Consider the following 16,895-nt stretch of genomic DNA (forward strand, 5'->3'; position numbering starts at 1 on the left):
ATTCAAGTATGTTATAATTTTTTTTGCTTTACTTGATTTCCTGTACCTTTTTATTACAAGTTTAGTTTGTTCTAAGTATGATGAGCACACAACAGTAAACACAAGAATACTATTTCATCTCTAATTACCATAAAAATATTTAAAATGCTTATTTCACAGGTAGGCAAGACAAAATCCAATAGGCTGTACCGAGTTCATCGATGGCATGGAATTGAGTGTGTGCATATGTATGTACCCTACAGACCTGATTGCATTTATAATTTGGTTTATAAATCATAAAAATAAAAACATGAAACTAAAACTACAAGAAGTTCACGTCATCATAAGCTACTGCTTGTGCCCATTGAGTGAAATTTAAAACATTTTCAATATTGTTGTATCGCTATGGGATCGTAACTTTGAAACCATTGGAACTGCTAACCCCATTGCAAACTCAAATTATCATAGGATGAAACACCGGAGGTCTACCTGTGTATCATCATATATCGATATTTTGAGACCTTTACCCCTGGTCTAGGCGAGTTTGATAATGTTGAGTTTTGGATAATGGCAATCTTTATAATCAAGGGATTACTGTACAAGAGTGCTGTGCTACAAGACTTCTGATTTCAGTAAGGTCTAAAGCCTCAAATGCTCACCAAACAGGCAGGAATACATGAATAAAATTATGCTAAAAAGTGATATGTGCACCAGTTTACTTTTCTAAGTACACTCACGGAGAAAGGTGCTAAAGACAGGAGATGTGAAAGGACATAAACTCTTGTGCAAAGCATATTGGACAGAAGACAGTTTTCAAGTGAGAACCACAGGATCCTAAAGTACCTAGTGTGACAAATGATACAAGTCAGTTCTGTAGTGACTTTTAAAGGCATAATAGTTGTGCCATTATTACCAGCGAATAATTTAACTAGATGACTTATTTGATATTCTTAACTCTCATAGGGCAAATCTGAATGTCTTATTCTGAATATCTGTTTCACTTACACGCTAATCATTTTCACAGTTCAACTTGCTGCTTTCAAGACTCATGGACAATCCATTCCCAGAATTCAAAGGTTATCTGATGGGTTAATGCCATTCAAGGCTGGTAACTCTCATCAAGGCTGGTAACTCTCTCAATTATATGATGTTATGAAGCTGCTGCCTGATTCTGGCTATTATTTGCTATATTTTCTTCCTTTCCTGTTGATTCATGCAACTAATTTTTCCTTTCTGATCATCCTTTTCTCTTTTGCTCATGCTCTTAGAGATTTAGTAGATCATCTAGAGGGTCATTAGAATGACTGGTTTTTCCAAAGTGTTCCATATCTTCCACATGTTTAATTATCTGTTTCCCCTCGTACCACAAAGGCAGCATCAGAAGACAGAGCTAAGGGAGTGAAAGAAGCAACACCAGAAGATGACGGAACAGACAGAAAAAACTTACGGCCAGATCCAATTGTCTATGCAATTTATCTGCCTCTTGCAGCAGATACCTCACAAAATTATTAATTTTTATCATCAAACACTCCTTACATTCTTCACAAAAATCACACACATTACTCTTATAGGTAATACACACTGTGACCATCATGTGAAACCAAATATGGTTTACACAAAACTCATTCCTACAGAACCTAACACTACTAATCTCTGCTTGCTGTAAATAACATAATGCAAAAATAGAAAATAAGCACAATACTGTACAGGAGAAAATCAGCCAGAATACAGGCAGTCCCCAGTTAATGGCAGGGGTTCTGTTCCCGGCCAAGCGACACTAACCAAAAATTGCTGGTAACCGAAAATCACCGATAATTATGGTAATAAATAGCATTTAATACTTCAAATAAACCACTTATCGGCGATGTTAACAGCTTATCGGCACCGATAAACCACTTACCGACACCAATAAACCGCTTACCGATGCTGATAAAACACTTACCAATACTGAAAATTGTTTACCATTGCCAAAAATGGTTAACAACGTTGTTAGCCAAGCACCATAAAAATGGAATGCCAATGACTGATGCCGCCAATAAGCGGGGACTGCCTGTATAATCAAAATTAGTACAGCAAATTCACATTGTATGACCATGGACAGAACAGAAAGAATTCTGACAAGAATGTAAACATTCCAACACCACCTAATGAGAAACAAATAATTGTGGACAGTCCATCCAGGTCAGCAAAGCGTTATTATTTTAATTATTTTGAATGCCGATAACACCTAACAGCATAAAGATATAAGCTACCTTGAACAGTAGGTAAGATTCATCCCAAATAATATAGTATGCTTTTCCAAATGTATCATAAATTTTTTGTCCATTATACATTTATACAAGTCTTGTTGGTTTGAAGTGTGGTCCAATTATTTTCCTACATTTTTGCTAAATTATATGGACAAGTCTGCTATGTGATACACTGGAGCAGCATAAAAATTTAATTTAATAATTTTTCTCTATTTCCTTTCTAAACCTTACAAATATTTGAATATAAATTGATTTTTGTGTTTTATATTTTAAAATTTGATCACTTTTGAGCCCTGACAAAGTTTTATAGATTATAAAGTTCTCTTAGATAATCTAACTAATTGCAAATTATACTTGATGACTTAGTTTAAATTATTCCTCAGATCACCATGGAACTTTCCTTATCGTAATATTATCAAATTGGGATTTCAGGGTACACTTGCCAGTGTCAGTAGTACAGTAAATTTGTAATTCTGGTACCATATGGTGGAATTTTCCTGGAAAAGATTATTTTCCTGTCTGTTGTATTCATATTACAGTGTGGGATACACTTTCTTGAATGGATTTGAAAGTATGCTATTCATGTGTTGAGTAATGAGAGATAGAATACGACTAACAATAGTGTAACCTCCTCTGTTTTCTCAGGGTTTGTATCCACTTGTCTCAGGGACAGGTCTCATGTGTCAGTCTCTTGTTAATCCTCTATTTACAAAAGTGTCCGTCATATGCCGGCGGAAAAAAAGTTTTTTCAAAAAATCACAGCATGCTTAGTTTTAAGATTAAGAGTTCATTTTTGGCTCCTTTTTTTTTGTCATTGCCTGAAGTTTAGTATGCAACCATCAGAAATGAAAAAAAATATTATCATATATAAATATTGAAATATATGATAGCGCAAAAAAAATTTCATATAATTGTATACAAATCGCTGTAGAGCAAAAGCAGTTAAAGCTAAAAGTTATTTTTTCTTTTATTGTAAACTAAAATTGCGATGATTTTGGTATATAACAAATTGTAAAACGATCAAAGCAACACAGAGAAAATATTATCACAAAATGATGGCATGAATTTAATGGCAGCTAGGACGTAAAAAAATTTTTTCAAAAATTCACCATAAATCGAAATACAAAGTAGACTTCCTGTTTGTTTTGCAAAATGAAGGTAATTGATTGAATATTACTAGACTGTAAAGTTTTTAGCTTGACAATTGCGGTTTTCGACCATTTCAGTCGAGTTAAAGTTGACCGATGGTAGATTTTTTTCTATTTATCGATTTATATGAAAATATTTCAAACTGATAAAAGCTACAACCATGAGTTATTTTTGTTGTATTCTACTTTATAGAAATTGCACACATTTCATATATAAAACTTTATGCAACGACTAATATAAAACAGTGCAAACATTTACGACAAAGTGACGAAGAATTTCTGAGATGTTCGGCGAGTTACAGCGCGGACGTAAGAGAAAAAGTTTTTTTCAAAATTCACCATAAATCGAAATATTGTGCTAGAGACTTCAATTTGTTGCAAAATGAGTAAATGATTGAGTATTACTAGAATGTAGAGTTTTAGCTTACAACTGCATTTTTCAAACCATTTCGGTCGAGTTAATGTTGACTGAAGGTTGGAATTTTGGCACTTAACGTGATTTATGAAAATATTTCAAAACTGATAAAAGCTACAACCATGAGTTATTTTTGTTTGTATTCTACATGAAACTACACATTTTCATATATAAAACTTTATATAACGACTAATATAAAATGGTGTTTTATCACGATTAAAGTGACGAAAGAATTTCCGATGTTCGGCGAGTTACAGCGGACGTGGAAAAGTTTTTTCAAGAAATTCAGCATAAATCAAAATATTGTGCTGAGACTTCCAATTTGTTGCAAAATGAGGTAAATGATTGAATATTACTAGAATGTAAGAGTTTTAGCTTACAACTGCGTTTTTTCAACCATTTCGGTCGAGTTAAAGTTGACCAAGGTTAAAATTTTGGCAATTTTCACAGTGAATTTATATGAAAAATATTTCAAAACTGATAAAAGCTACAAACCATGAGTTATTTTCTGTTGTATTCTATATGAAATAGTACACATTTTCTATATAAAAACTTTATGTAACGACTAATATAAATGGTGCAAACATTGACAAAGTGATGAAAGAATTTCTGAGATGTTAGAAGCCGGAGTTATTATACAAGGGACGGCGGGAAAAGTTTTTTCAAAATTCACCATAAATCGAAATATTGTGCTAGAGACGCAATTTGTTGCAAAATGAAGGTACATAATTGAATATTATTAGAATGTAAAGAGTTTTAGCTTGATTGCATTTTTTACCATTTCAGTCAAGTCGTTGACCAAGGTTGAAATTTTGGCACTTATCGTGATTTATATGAAAAATATTTCAAACTGATTAAAGCTACAACCATGGGTTGTTTTTTGTTGTATTCTACATGAAATTGCACATTTTCATATATAAAACTTATGTAACGACTAATATAAAATGGTGCAAACATCGACAAAGTAATGAAAGAATTTCTGAGATGTTCGCCAAATTTACAGAGCGCAGGATGGGATGAGAAAAATTTTTTTAAATTCACCATAATCAAAACATTGTGCTAGAGACTTCCAATTTGTTGCAAATGAAGGTACATGATTGAATATTACTAGAATGTAAGAGTTTCTTTAGCTTAAGTGCGTTTTCGACCATTTCGTCACGTCAAAGTTGACCGAAGGTTGAAATTTTAGCACTTAACATGAGTTATGAAAAATATTTCCAAACTGATAAAAGCCACAACCGTGAGTTTATTTTTCTATTGTATTCTACATGAAATTTACATTTTCATATATAAAACTTTATGTAACGACTAATATAAATGGTGCAAACATTACGACAAAGTGATGAAAGATTTCTGAGATGTTCGCCGAGTTACTAGCGCGGACGTAAGGGAAAAGTTTTTTTCAAATTCCATAAATCGAAATATTGTGCTAGAGACTTCCAATTTGTTGCAAAATGAAGGTACATGATTGAATATTACTAGAATGTAAGAGTTTTAGCTTACGATTGCATTTTTGACCATTTCGGTCAAGTCAAAGTTGACCGGAGTTTGAATTTTAGCACTTATCGTGATTTATATGAAAATATTTCCAAACTGATAAAAGCTACAACCATGGTTTTTTTTTTTTTTTGTTGTATTTTACATGAAATTGCACATTTTCATATATAAAAACTTTATGTAACGGCTAATATAAAATGGTGCAAAATTACGACAAATGACGAAAGAATTTCTGAAATTTTCAGCCGAGTTACTGTGTTTATAAGGAAAAATTTTTCAAGAATTCACCATAAATCGAAATAATGTGCTAGACACTTCCAATTTGTTGCAAAATGAAGGTAAATGATTGAATATTACTAGAATGTAAAGTTTTAGCTTACAATTGCATTTCAACCATTTTAATTAGAAGTCCAAAGTTGACAAAGGTTGAAATTTTTGTATCGGCGACAGTACGTCCACTAATTGCCATCCGCGGACAATTTTAGTAGACTTACGATACGTCCAGTCGGCGTTTAAGGGTTAATATTTCATTACTGCTTTTATTCACGTATGTTTCTTCAATGGCCTTAGGGTTGATAAGTTCCTCAAGAGTTGGCTAGACTTCATGGTATTTGGAAGAACATATTTATTTCAAGTAGACTTCTTCCCTTGATGCTTGTGTTTAATCATCTTTCATCTCCTTATTTATTTGCATTATTCCTGGTCTGTAATTATGGCTCTGCCTATGGCTAGAAGAATCCTGAAGTTAATTTAGAGGGGATACCCACTATCATCCTTAGTACCTGTGTCTCACAAGCCCGTATGTGCTATTTCTTTCCTTACTTAGCTGAGGTACCATACTCTTAAACTGGCAGACACATTTTTTTCTGTTTATTGTTGAATTGCTGAATGGTTTTACTGAAGTTATGGTTCAGTGATAATGATAAAATTTTGCTGTGATGAAATGCACCTCTGCTTAATTCATTGACAAATTTATTTCATAGAATTTTTTTTCATTCATATTTATGAGCCTACTGTATCTTACCTCTCCTTTCCTTTTTCAATTATGGGCATTCTACTATGCTAAAGCTAGTTATAAAAATTAATTGCCGTTCCTGTAACTTGCACATTATAACACAAATACATTTCTCATGGCATATACAACTGCATGCAAAACCTAAAGATTTAATTTATTTTTACCTGAGTCATGTAAAATTATTAACAAAACTTACACTGGCCAAACTTGTTACAGCTTGTTGCTGACGGACAGGGCGACGTCTACTGCGCTGTGATTTACATCCCCGTTTTGCAGCAGCACGAGGAGACTGATCAGATGTAGGAGTATCAGGGGCTTTAACCTCCTCTTTGACCTGCTACAAAAAAATGAAGAATTTTACTTTGCAAAATTATGAAAAATATTACTTTCTAATAAAGAATGAAAGCAGTGTTGTTAAAACAAACAGCAGTATTATTAAAACAAACATGTTTTCATATGAATCTGATAATTATAAAATGCCTACTTCTGTATTACAGATCCAACCACAACAGCTCGCCCCAACCTTTCCTGTGAGCGCTTCTTATGTATATATACCACGGGATCATTGTGGTATTGGATGAACCAAGTAAAAAAAAAGGGCCCCATTACACATGCCCACATATCCTCAAAGGAGTGTCTTCTCTGGTCCCTAAAGAAGACAAGTGCAGCTAAGGGAGGTGGGAAATCCAAACTATGATTGATAGCTTCACATGAAAAAGTTCTTTAAGTTACAAAAACATTGTTTGTTTATACAAAGCTATTAATCAAGAAAATACCTGAATATCTCTTTAGGAGGGAGGATGTGGCCAGGCAATACAAGACAGAAAGAAGGGTGAGAATAAAATCAAGAGCACAAAACACCTTAATTAAGTATACCAATTATAGCTTGTAATTGACAAAACAGGTCTGGGCATGCAGTAAAGCAGTAGTTTATAGCCTGTGAAACTCATGGATGGTACACCACTCACCAGGCACATGAAGCATGATAGTTGATACTCTAGATAGCTACACCTCTGTACAGTGGCATGAGGGATGAGTGTTATGGTGATGATGAGGTAACACCACCCCTCCAAACTTTTAAAACAACTGATTCCAATGAATAAACATCAAGCAATTTATGAGTAATAACATGTAGGTAAAACTTCAAGGTGTTTTGACAGTGCCACATGCCAGCTCAGAGAATAGCAGTGAGTTTAAAACAGGCCCAGATGCCAGCTCAAAGAAGAGCGGTCAGTTTAAAACAAAGTTTAAAGCCAACACAAGAATATCACTTACTTTGTGTGCTATGATCTTCAGTTCTGAACAACCTTCCTGAGATGCCTGAGAGAATACACTGGAGATAAATTGGTGAAAGCCAAAGAACTGACAACCACCTGTGTCAAGGGAGAGATAAAAAAAAAAAAAAGAGGCCAAATCAACTTCCTTTGTCTGTGCTGCAGGTATGCTTGACAACCCTCACAGCAGCACTAAGTTGCTTTTATGAGGACAACAAAGCATGAAGAGCAAAATTGAAAAAGCCAAGGAGATGACTAATGCCTTTCCAAGGATTGAGTTTTAACAATGAATTCTGGGCAAAAAAAAAAAAAAAAAATGGAAGAACTTTTCCTGAAATAAGATACCTCCCCTGCTAAGGTGTGAAGCTTACATACTTCAAGGAGGCCAAAGCCAATACCCACTTTTAAGAATGTGGTCAAACAATGAGGCTTCAAACAGTGGTTCATAAAAAGGCATGGACAACAATAAGACTTCAAACAGGGGTGCATATACAGCCATGGACAACAAACAATGAGGCTTCAAATAAAGGTTCATTAAGAGGCATGGACAAACTGCATTATCCCTGAGCTAAATCCCAAGTAGGAAGTTGAACCATGGGAAACTGCATTACCCCTGAGCTAAATCCCAAGAAGGAAGTTGAACCACAGTTCTCAACAGACTGACAAAATGGTACAGCAGCCTCAAAATATCCTGGTATATACCAAGGTTGACACTTTGACAAAGGAAAACTGTTGGAACATCAGACCTATCCCTATAACACTTATAACTAGCAAAATTAAATAGTCAGCTAATTTGGGAATACAAGGCTCAAATACAAAAATACCCCATCCACCATACCAAACAACAAAACATCACCACTTGCTTCTATAAAGGTAAGTGGTAGATATTCCTCAAAGGGTGGAAAGTGATCTTCTATAAAGGTAAGTGGTAGATATTCCTCAAAGAGTGGAAAGTGATGCAGTGCCTCTGTAAAACTACTCTCTCTCTCTCTCACTGGGTAGCTTGATAAACTACACATGAAAATGCAACACGTGCCGACAGGTGGGAAAGCAATGAAGTTAAGCTGCCTGAGGAGACACTTCCATGTCAAGAGGACAAGACCAGAAGGGAAAAATCAGTCATACTAAAGTTGGCAGACACCCAAAACTTTGCCAGTACCTGCAGCAGATGACTGAAGGAAGGAGAGGCTGTCCCAAACCACCATCACATCTCCGCACACTCAACACGTTGCTGAATTCAGCTGTGGATACCAGAGTATAGAAAGTCTGGAGTTCTGTGACACAGTGGACAGTTCCAACTGTGGAGTCCCTCAGACTTGCAAGGGAACTTTGGACACAGAGCTGCAAACTATTTTGCCCATACATAGATCTCAATGGGCTGCAGGCATACGATTCTGAATGCATAACCTATTAATTTGTCAAGGTAGATGATAACAGTCAAACTGTCAGCCAGACAAAGCAGTCGTAAATGCTTGGGGGCCATGGAACCTGAGGAAGCTGATATGTTGCTGCTGTCCCTCTGATGACCACTGACCCTGAGTGTGAAGATCCAAGAGATGAGCTCCATAGCTGTGAGTCAAGGTGTCTGAGAACACCAACTTATCCTAAGAGATGACTGTCCTGAAGCCACCAGTGAATATTAAGCTGAGCTTCATCTGTAACTGACACCTGGATGAACTGGGACAAGGAGACAGCTTCACAGCAACATGCCAACTGGAGTGGCAGAGTGAATCCAGAAGCAACTGTGGAACACCAACTTCTCACAGAGTAGACCCCGTCCTAAGGCCATATAATTTTCACACATTATCATTCCCCATACTGAGACAGGTGGCTAGAGCAGCAAGAACCAGGCTTGATTTCTCCAAATTAACCTGAAAATCCAGAGACCAACAACAAATTAATAAGCCATGACCCCAAGCTGCCATCAAAACCAGAGACATCTGTAAGAATCTGAGGGACACTACAGAGACCATGCAAACCTCAACAACTTCTCAGATGTTGGATGGGTTGGAGTGTGACAATGGGCATTGGTAAGATCCAGCAAGGCTAGAAAGTCTCCTTTCCAAATCGACCTCAATATGGACTCATGGTACCTGCCAAAAAATAGTCAGATGAACTTGCTGATAAGGCTGAGGTCTCTGAATACCCTCTCCAAGGTATTGGGAAGCAAATCTTGATCCAACAGATCAAATAAGCAAAGCTCACCGAGATCAGTGTCAGGTAAAAGGCAGGGAAGGTCCTTGAATGCCATCACTCTCTTCTTCAGAATCACATTCAACAGCTGACAAAATGCCAAATGGACATGAAAGATGGATAAAAGACAGAAACAGAATGAACCAAAAGGCTCAAGTAATATACTCAACCTGACTCCTTATCAACAATTAAAGACCTCCACACAAAATGGATCATCCCGCAGGGCACGGGCACACACCTTCCCCAAGTTCCTCATTCGGTTCTTTTACCTTCAGGTAGAAGAGTTCCTGGAGTTCCTTAGGGCGCTCTAAACGTTCAAGAGGAGAGGCATTATTGGAGGCAGCTGAAGAAGAGATATTGGGTCTATAAAGCAATTAACAACCCATAGCCACCAACATGGTGGACTGTTCCACAGAACACAGAATGAGATGATTCCTATTCAAGCTAGCCCAATTCAGTTTAAGGAGTGATGGCTCAACTCAAGGCCATGACCTATGGAGCTACAACAAAGGGAGCAGGAGCTTTCTCATGTGCGAGGGCATAACTGTTCTGATGAATGGCAAGGCAAACCAACAGTAAACTTGCAACCTGACAAATAATGAGAAGCCTTCATAGTCTGGTAGGATTTCAAGATACCTTTACAGACTGCACGAACCTTAGCTGCCAAAAAAGTTTAAGGATGAGGTTGCAAAAGTGATGACCATACAGAACAAGGGATTGTACCTTCAAAATGAGGGCCCACAGACTAAGTTGCGACTAGGACAGCTGGAAAGGCTGTGCTCAAGAATGTAGGAGTAGCCAAAGGTGTAGAAAGAGTGGACTACACAAAAGCAGAAACCACAAGACGGAACTGAGTCACAACAGAGGTCCCGACATAGGCCACTGATGGCAACTGAACAAAATATGCTGCTGACAGCACCTCCAGAAGAGGCTGAAGGCAAAGATGCTTAAAAACCCTCCTGTGAGTGAGATGAAACCACTGGTGCACTGGACATTACTGTGGAGAACACTGTATTCCGCTAAAAAGGAGACACAAGTGATGCAGATCCTTATCAGTGTAGTAATGAATGGCAGCCACAATAAACCACAAAAAAGGCTAAATCCAGGGAGAACAACACAAATAAATAATGATACTAAAAAGCTGCAAGGAAAATTTAGTCAACGAATGCCCCTTGGAGGATGTCATGAGATGAGCACTTGGGCACTTTCCTTCTTGATTATGATAATTTGGTGTGACTGGGATCTGTTGTACAGAAGTAAGGCACTTACTAAGCCACTATCCAAACACTGCTTAATCACTACAAAGTAATTTAGGTAGCCTTATATTCCATGAATGAGACAAAAAGTGCAATCATGAATAAAGCCAAAAAATTAAAAAGCTTTACCGTTAAATGGAACTCAAAAAAATAAAACTTGGATAGAGTCCTCTTGTATTTTTGCATTCCATACATTTATTTGATTTTTTCAATTACAATTAAGGAAGGGGGAACTGTTACATTGCAAATGAATTTATTCCAACATTACTAAAATGTTCCTTGAAATTGTCTTTGAGAAATAAAAAAATAAACAAATAAACTGTACAGTAAAACCCCCATATTCGCGTTCTCATGATTCACAGACTTGAGTATTTGTAGATTTCTCTGTGGAGCGTGTCTACCCCATTATTTGCGGAAAATTTGGCCATTAGCAGTATTTTTCACTGAGAAATATTCACTAATTATTGAATTTTCATATCATTTCATGACTAAATGCACTTTTTGTGATAAAACTATTAAAACACTCAGGTATAAGCATTTTTAGATGGGTTTTCTTGTGTTTAAATTATCAAAATAGGCAGTTCTAAGTGTTTTTACAGGGGTTTTAAGTATTCGCAGATTTCAGCTATTTGCAGGGGGTGCGGTACGCATTCCCCGCAAATATGGGGGGTTTACTGTATTAATATTGAAGGCATCTTTTGAGACATTAAACAGTAAAGGTTTACTATTATGCCTACAGAGAAAATGATAAAAATTACCTTTGTACCTTCGTTAAAGTGCAGTATACCTTAGTTTTACCAGACCACTGAGCTGATTAACAGCCTCCCAGGGCTGGCCCGGCGATTAGACTTTATTTTAAGTGGCTAAGAACCAATTGGTTACTTAGCACGGGATCCATTTGGTTGGTAGAATCCGAACATTACAGCGAAAATGAATTTCATTACCAGAAATAAATTCTCATTTCACACGGCTGGAGACTGAACTCGCCTAGCGAAAGTGCTAGCCCACAACTCTACCAACTCTCCCAACGAGGAACTACAACTTTGTTGTTTATAAATACAGTGTAATTGCTGTAATGCAAATTACGTGGAAAAACGAGGCGCCAAGCACGTGTACAATGGTTTGAACACCTAGGCAGATCTGTTAGAACGAACATGCTTTTAGCAAAACAACCATTCAATGCCATACGGGATCATGCAGAAAATAGTGATCACCGTTTATGCTGACTCATTTTCAGCTATATAAATAAATTTTTGCCAAACTATGATCAGCAAACTAGTTATGCATAGAATAATATCTAGAGTAAAAGCAACAAAATAAACTTGTAACCTTGTGGTCAATTCTTGCACTATGTAAGCTAAAAATCACATAGCAAATAAATGCAAAAAAATAAACGAATTCTATGGACTATTTAGATGTGAGCATTCACCACACACTTGTAACAGAGACATTCAGGAATATTTCATGCATGTGCAGTACTAACTGACTGCTCTTCTCTCCTTTTCTCTGAACATGTACAGAAGCATCACAGACTAGTTGCACACACAAAAGCATTAAATATAAGTAATGGGACTGTGATGAAACAGAAAAATTCATGAAAACAGATGCATAAGAAAAATCTTCCTTAGCAGCACTAGTAAATCCTTATCTGTATCAAATGTCCAACGAATTCACCAAATACTAATTAGATTGTCTAACCTGTTTATCTGGGACAGGTTCCAAGTCCTCTGGTGGAAGAGGTGGTGGTTCCAGATAGTAGGATAGCGGTTTGTGCATTGAATGGGTGTGGAACCTGGGAGAAGAAAAAATACAGTTTACACAACAAACAACAAAATCTAACATGCACAAAAGTAACTTACTGTTGCCAAAGTATCAATTAGAACACTGCATGCACCTTTCCTGATAACTTAAGTATCGTGTCAATCTTCAATTCTTGCATTTAGCTGTTATATATACTATACATATACACATTACACTGTATACGTTTTTAAACATTTAATTTTTCTAGTGATTAGTGCAGCTTGTAAAGACAAAACCACCTAAAAGTCAATATAACATTTATACTGTCCTGTGATTGCTGAATCATGGATGAATCCCCCAAAACAGTAAATCTTTCACAATAGCAGCCACTTCCTGCATCTACACATAAGATTCATCAGCTGAACACTGACCTCCTCAGTAAAAACTGTAGCTCTCAAATCATCTAGCATGCCTTTTTAAGATAACTAGATATCTAATACTTCTTTCACCCAACTGCCCAACTCTTCTCAAGTTTCCACTTTTCTCCTCCTTGACACTTTTGAAGAATACACTTTTTTCACCATCCTATTACTGTCCATTCTGTTCAGAGCTAACAATCCAAAAGCACTCTGATCCACCCTTTCACCTATGGTAACCATTTTCCCACTTTCATTTACTGTATTCCCATATTTATCACCCTATCAATTCTCTTAAGCATCAACATTTTCATTTTTTTGCTTCCATCCACATTTTACTTCCCTTGCAAGAGAGTTGGCTCATCAATCCCTTATAGTGTATATGCCAACTCTGGCTTCAATACACAATTCAAGACTCATCCATATCTTTAGTACACACACCCAATAAGTTTTCTGTTTAACCTTTCTGTGACTTGCCTCTTTTTTTTTTATCTTACCATCAATTGTTACATTTACTTCAAAATACCTATACAAATAAACTGCTTCCATTCTTCTACCATCTATAAAATTTTCACTGCTCCTTAATCCTTGTTGAATTCAGCAATATTAGCGCTCTCTCTCTCTATCTCTCTCTATGTGTGTGTATATATATATATATATATTTCATTGACCGTAATACTTATGATGCTCCTCCATCCCCTACGAAAAAATTCTGGCTTTTAGAATTCCAGATGAAGCGATTGTAAACATGTAACAACATCAACGACTGAATTGAGAATCAGCTGATTGCTGGCATCATTTACCATAACTATTGAGCATTTATTAAGAGTTGCCTTAAAAGCGTCAAGTTGTTAAACCCTGCCAATTCTCAATGGTGGCTTCCATAATTATAAATAAACTACATTTTTATTCATCCTTCAAATAATAGAGATCTTAAGAGAGAATACCAGTAAATTAAAGCTGCAGATTATATCCGAGACTGAATAAAACGAATAACATTGGGAACCTATGAAATCATTAATTTAGTACTATACGTCAAATGTATGCACATTTTAAAGCCAACTTTATTAATTTACAAGAAAAAGTAACTCCAAATTATATTTCTTATTGCAACTGATGGCAATGAAGATGTCGGTAGTACTCAATTAGCAGAGACTTTGAGAATGTACACAATATCAAATGCTCACATAGATAAAAGTTAATTTCACTGATATGCAATTATTCCTCAAATAGGCTATTTATTATGAAGGTATGACAATATTATATAATGTAAAAATGGTTTTATTACCTTTAATATCAGTTTATTCCATAATGCGATCTTTTCATGTATGTCGGTGGTTATTGCACTGAGGCCAAGGCTAGCTTACTAATAAACGTCACTTAGAATTCAAGGTTTGATTTTTAGAATGGTAGTATAAGATGACCACCAATTTTTATGGGTGAATTTTATGATTTAAAAGTCGTCTTATACACAGTAATATACAGTAATTTACTTATTAAAGGTTAAACTTTCATTCTATGTGCTTAATTTCTTCCTTTTTTGATATAGGTGCAATCTAGATGAAGTTGAAAATTTTGCATCTCCACTAGACCAGGCGCACCTCCATGAGGCCATGTGCATAATGCAGATGCACCAAATTTATCACTTAATAACTCAAAGATTATTAATGATAATCCAGTTCTGATTGAAACGCATAAAAATACAATCATTTGTGAATAAATCAAGACATAGATCTTGAACAAATATAGAAAAATCAAAGAGCTATAGCGATGAAAAAAAAATCTCTCTCTCTCTCTCTCTCTCTCTCTCTCTCTCTCTCTCTCTCTCTCTCTCTCTCTCTAACTCTCTCTCTCTCTCCTCTCTCTCTCTCTCTCTCTCTCTCTCTCTCTCCTCTCTCTCTCTCTCTCTCTCTCTCTCTCTCTCTCTCTCTCTCTCTCTCTCTCTCTCTCTCTCTCTTACATAAACTTACAAACTGAAAATCTACACTCCCCTATGATATCCCTTAATCAGTGTGCTAAATAAACTGTTGAGCGTTACCAAATGTGTTCTTTCACCTGCATAGCATTGCAAATCAAACAAGGCTTTTTATTCATTGTATACATCCACGTATATATTGTGTGGGGTTGCAGTTGCATGCATATAGTGCCAAGTAGTGGATAATGCTCACGAAAATAATTGAGGTAATACTTTATATTCAATAGTAATAATTATGGGATACAGTTTGTTAGGACATGAAGTGGTCACCTTCCTTGAAATATGATCGAGAGAGAGAGAGAGAGAGAGAGAGAGAGAGAGAGAGAGTGTGTGTGTGTATGTGTGTGCACGTGTGCACGCTAGCAGTAGAATTTGTATGTGTTTATCTGCATATTGTAACTCAAGTACTGTACCAAATTCATGCCTTATTTTCATGTGTGTGAAAATTGGTTGAAAACCAAATGAATACAATAGATGTGTTTTCCCTGTCCACCCATCTTTAGTGTTAAGGGCATACTGTATTGTCTAAACCAAGCATATAGGTATTTAATGTCTAGACTGAAGCCTTCTTTCAACAACATTGACTATTTTAGAGTGAACAGTATTGCAAGGAAAAATGTGTTAAAAAGGCCTTCTTCATATATACTTGCCATATTGTTCTTGCAAGGTTATGCTAAGGTTTGAGGTAGGCCAGAGTTTGGAATTTACTCTGCCTTTCTCAGAGTTGCATATCCCTTGCCTTCTTGGGAACATTAGTTTGCATCTCAGAGGGATTACTATACTGGTATTTTATCAATTTTCCAATAAGGTAATACTATAGAAAAATGTTTTTAAAATTGACCTAAAATATTTACCTTAATAACCTGTGAGCCTCTTCATACTTGAGTGGCTTTCTTTCTAAACGTGTAGCGCCAAACCAAGCCCAGGATAAAGGAGCAGGATTACGGTGCCCATCTAATATGTCCCAAGGACTCAGTTTCTGTTTTTCAGCTGCTTGGAAACCCTAAATGGAAAAATCTTTTAATACTTACAACAGAATCCTGTAAAAGAAAAATTACCACCAAGCCATTTAAAACTCTGAAATGCATAACACAGTAATCTAATAAACTGGAAGCACTGAATCAATTCCTCTTACTTCCATATTCAACAACCAAGCAACCAAAAAAGAAAGAAATTTCTGATCATATTCCACTAAAAAGTATTATGTAAAAAAATTCTCCTAAAAATCAAGATTTCCAAATCTTTTTCTTTCCAAAACACAAACCTCTTCCCTTAAATAAGACAATCATGCAGTCAAGACACGCATAACACAAGCCAACTTTTTTGATAAACTAATAAAACACTTTATAAAACCTATCTCTGAATACAATATTCTATTTTATATATACATATTCTTCCACTTACTGATACCTTTGCAATTAGTTAGGAACGGCGTATCACAAGCCCAATTGCAGTATAAATGACTGAGGCATAAGTCAAAAGATGGGTAACACCACCCTTAATAAGGGGAACACCTGGTTTTTCAGGAGCCAATGAATCACTTCCTGATTCTTCTGAGTAATACCAATTTTCATATTGGACATGGTTATTTCTATACTTACCTAACATTCATATAGCTACAAGTTTTCAAGCCGCTGGCTCACTTGGCAGCTGAGAAAAAAAAAAGAAAAGAGGAGTTTTACCTGGTTTATCAGCATATCTGATCTTCCTGTTTGCCTTCCCTATAGTAGGTAAAGAG

The 16,895-nt window shown here is 36.0% G+C and overlaps 1 pseudogene; it reads right to left on the bottom strand.

Moving 5' to 3' along the window:
• The window catches only part of LOC136835260 (mediator of RNA polymerase II transcription subunit 12-like protein), a 195,010-nt pseudogene that overhangs the window by 21,041 nt on the left and 157,074 nt on the right, over positions 1-16,895 (bottom strand).

The sequence above is a fragment of the Macrobrachium rosenbergii genome, chromosome 55 (assembly GCF_040412425.1).
Source record: "Macrobrachium rosenbergii isolate ZJJX-2024 chromosome 55, ASM4041242v1, whole genome shotgun sequence".
NCBI lineage: Eukaryota > Metazoa > Arthropoda > Malacostraca > Decapoda > Palaemonidae > Macrobrachium > Macrobrachium rosenbergii.